The sequence below is a fragment of the Oryx dammah genome, unplaced genomic scaffold, assembly GCF_014754425.2.
Source record: "Oryx dammah isolate SB20612 unplaced genomic scaffold, SCBI_Odam_1.1 HiC_scaffold_10, whole genome shotgun sequence".
NCBI lineage: Eukaryota > Metazoa > Chordata > Mammalia > Artiodactyla > Bovidae > Oryx > Oryx dammah.
Genome location: NW_024070194.1, coordinates 10,283,937 through 10,288,278, shown reverse-complemented (window position 1 = coordinate 10,288,278; position 4,342 = coordinate 10,283,937). Strand labels below are relative to the sequence as shown.

General features: G+C 46.0%; 1 pseudogene; it reads right to left on the bottom strand.

Annotated features, from left to right (window-relative positions):
* Positions 1-2,831: 2,831 nt before the first annotated feature.
* Positions 2,832-2,949, bottom strand: LOC120869602 (annotated as a pseudogene).
* Positions 2,950-4,342: the final 1,393 nt, after the last annotated feature.

Below are 4,342 nucleotides of genomic sequence, written 5' to 3'. Positions count from 1 at the left end.
TCTCTCTCTTTTTTAACATACATATGACATACATTTTATTTTGTTGAAGTATAGTCAATTTACAGGCTTCCCTGGTGGCTCAGAGGTTAAAGCGTCTGCCTCCGATGCGAGAGACCCGGGTTCAATCCCTGGGTCGGGAAGATCCCCTGGAGAAGGAAATGGTAACCCACTCCAGTATTCTTGCCTAGAGAATCCCATGGACAGAGAAGCCTGGTAGGCTACAGTCCACGGGGTCACAAAGAGTTGGACACAACTGAGCGACTTCACTTTCACTATACTCAGTTTACAATGCTGTATTAATTACTGCTGTGCAGCAAAGTGATTCAGTGATACACACACATCTTTTTTCATATTCTTTTCCATTACAGTTTATCCCAGGGTATTGAATACTGTTTCCTGTGCTATACTGTAGGACCTTGTTGTTTATTCATCCTATATGTAATAGTTTGCATCTGCTAATGCCCTCCCTTCTGCTACGAATCTGACTAGTCTAGGGAACTCATATAAGTAGAATCAAATTGTTCTTTCTTTTTCTTTTGTTTCACTTAGCATAATGTTTTCAAGTTTCATCATGTTGTAGCACATGTCAGAATCTCCTCTTTTATAAGGCTAAATAATATACCATTGTATGTAGACATGCATTTTGTGTATTCATTCCTGTGTGTACAAATGTCAGTAGTTGGAGATTTTAAAACCTTTTTCTCAGTCATTTATGGGTCAGCTAGTGATGAACCAAACCAGTAGAAACATAATGTGGGGCTTCCATGGTGCTCAGTGGTGAAGAACCTGCCTGCCAATGCAGGAGGCTCCAGTTCAACCCCTGGTCCAGGAAGATGCCACGTGCCTCGGACCACCTAAGCCTGTGCACCACAACGACTGCGTCTGTGCTCTAGAGCCCGAAACCGCAACTACTAAGGCCCTCAAGCCACCACTGACCCCCACGCACCTACAGCCTGTGCTGCAAAACAAGTAAAGCTACCACAGGGAGAAGCCACACACCGCCGCTGCAACTAGAGAATAACCTGCTCAGCAACAGAGACAGCACAGCCAAAAACAAGATAAACAGACACACATGAAAAATAAGGGGGATACATGGCATCTGGAGAAATGGTGTTGATGAACCCACCTGCAGGGCAGCAGTAGAGACGCAGACACAGAACAGACTGTGGACGCGATGCGGGAAGGAGAGGCTGGGGCAAGTTGAAAGAGTAGCACCGAAACAGATACATCACCATATAAAAAACAGACAACAGGTGGCAATCAGCTGTATGGCACGTGGAGCGCAGCCCAGTGCTCTGTGACAACCTAGAGGGCTGGGGTGGGGTGGGAGGGGGCAGGGAGGCTCCAGAGGGAGGGGACATAGGCATACCTGCGGCTGATTCATGCTGGTGGATGGCAGAAACCAACACAACATTGCAAAGCAATTAGCCTCCGATTAGAAATAAACAAATTAAGTTAAGAAGACATAATGGGGACTTCCCTGGTGGTCCAGTGGCTAAGACTCTATACTCCCAATGCAGGGGACCTGGGTTCAATCCCTGGTGAAGGAACTAGATCCTGCATGCCACAACTAAGACCCAGCACAGCCAGATAAACAAATAATAATACTTTAAAAACATAATGATCTAGATAATACCAGCAACTACCTTGAGCTAATTGATACTTGTGGTTCATAATAACTAACGACTTCTCTTCAAGTGCATGGGGTACCTTCACCAGGGTAGATGTATGCTCTGCCTTAAGCCAGTCTCACTATATTTCAAAATAGTGAAATCTTACAGAGTGTTCTCTGATCACAGTGGGGTGGAATTATATATTAATAATGACATATCTAAAACCCACATATTTAGAAATTACACATTGTTAAATAACTCTAGCATCCAAGAAGAAACAATGAAGAAAATTAAAAATATTTCCAACTAAGTGAAAATGAGCAAACAGTATATCATCACCTGTGGGATATATCAAAAGCAATATCTAGGAGAATTTTTAGCCTTTAATGCTTATGTTGGAAAAGAATAAAATTCTGATACTCTGGCCTTTATGGAGAGTCTCTCAAATATCCTCTAATAAATCTCTCCTGTTCGAACTAGCTAGAGTGATTTCATTTCCAAGATAGAATTTTGGTTGATCAAGTAATTAGTACCAGGAGCAGGGCCCATGATGGTTAATTTTATGTGTCCACTTGGTTGGGCTCTGTTGTCCCGTTGTTTGGTCAAGTATAGATGTTGCTAAAGGTATTTTATCAATGTGATTAACATTTACAACCAATTGGCTTTAAATAAGGAATGTTACCCTCCATAAGGTAGATGGGCCTCCTCCAGTGAGCTGAAAGTCCTAAGTGCAAAAAATGAGTTTTCCCAGAGAAGAAGGAAATCTGCTCCAAGACTGTAACATAGGCCTTTCTCTCCCTTTCTCTCTCGTGTGTGTGTGCTTGTGTGAGTGTGTGTGTGTGTGTGTGTCTTAGTGAGGCATCTAAGATGCCTAATTCCTCCTGATCACCAAGTCCTATTAGCATGATATCATCAATAAATTGGACCAGCGTGGTACTCACGCGACAGTGAGACAGACACACAGAGCTGGAGGACTGACCTAATAGTAAAGAAAAGGGTGAAGGTGAGCCACTCTCTCTGCCAATGAAATCAACTTCCTCTGGGGCAGGAGAAAGAACCCTGAGTATGATTTTGCTAATTCTGTAACATTGGTAAGTCACTTTCCTTCTTTGGATCTTAGTTTTCTCATCTGTAAACTGAGAGGGCTGGATAAGGCAGCCTCCAAAGACCCTGTTTTTCCTTCAAATCCTGAACTTCTGCCAATGATCGGAGCTTCCTGTGGGATGCTGTCCAGTCTACTAATCGCACTCATCCTCAGTCTTGTTCCTTGAGAAATACATTAAACTGATAAGAATAAATACTACACTTGATCTTAGCCAAAAGGCCAAGAAGCGATTCCTTGAGAAATATAGTTAATAACCCACTGTCTTTCAGCATGGCTGTGCAACTGAAATGCAGCCCTAAGGCAATAAGCTCCATGATTAAGGGCACTGGCTTTACCCGTGGTCCCAACTTAACTTTGAGTCCCAGACCCACCACCACTTGGCCGAGTGAACACCTTGGGCAACATTCTCCTCTGTCAGCCTGTTTCCTTATCTGCTAGATGAAGACAATAGTACCCACCTCAAAGGATTGCATGAGGATGAAATGAGATCCTGGTTGTAAAGTGCTTGTCATATCTTAGGTGTCTGATGAGTTTGGGCCTCTTCTCTGCCTGAATCCACACCATTATCTTTCAGAGCTTCAGTTCCTTCGTATATGAAATGGGAATAGTAAATCCTCATTACAATCATAGGAACTTCACACACGGCTTGAATCCACTCAATGTTCCCGCTAGACAAATACAAGGTGCATTTGTCTTTTCCATTAGGGACACAGGCATAAAAAGACTCTGTAGGGTAACAGATGTGTCTAGGAAAAGGACACACACTCGGCTTCCTTAAGCACTAAGGGGGCCAGGAATGGGCCAGAAGAGCAGAGGGCGGCACCTGGAACTGGTTATTTGGAGCCTCTGGCATCCTACTGCCCCCTGGGGCTCCCTCTGGGAGGAGAGGCGTCTAGTCGGCAGCAAAGAGAGACGGTCAATGGGAAAGGCATCAGGGCTGCCCACTCTGCAGCCCACCCCAGGCCCAGCTGGCTCAGGAAGGTGAGGTCAGCCATCACCAGATATCTGACCCCACGGAGGCCCTGCCAGCCTCAGCTGGTCCGTGCTGCAGGCCTGGCCACATCTGGTGGCAATGATCTCAGAGCAACAATCTGTGGACGCCAGACATGCGCAGCCTGGGGCAAAGTGGGGGCCAGCCTGCCAATGCAGTCCCTCCTCCCCTGACCCCACCTCTCCTGATCATCCATCAGGAAGCTGGGCCCCCAGCTCTCAGCCCATTATAATAACCACCATTCTCCCCCTCATGGTTCACCACACAGGCTCCACTGTGGGCCTCAGCAGGCCCTCCTAAAGGCCTGCAAGGGAGGGATGGGGAGGGCAGAGAGACTGGGCAGATGACCAACTCCACTTTATAGGCAAGGAAACCGGGGCCCAGAGAGGGCCAATTTATCTGTCTGCCTCCCACTGGACTATGAGCAACTTGAAATGAAGGATTAGGTCCTGCTCATTCTGTCATTCATTCCAGGCAGAGGAAATAGCGAATGCAAAGGTCCTGGGGCAGGAATGCATTTGGTACCTTAGAGAATGATCTCAGTCAGCAAATGAGAATTACAGGAGATGAGCTGGTGAAGTGAGTGCTGGCCAGACCATGCAAGGCCTCATACAACATGGGAAGGAGGCTGGC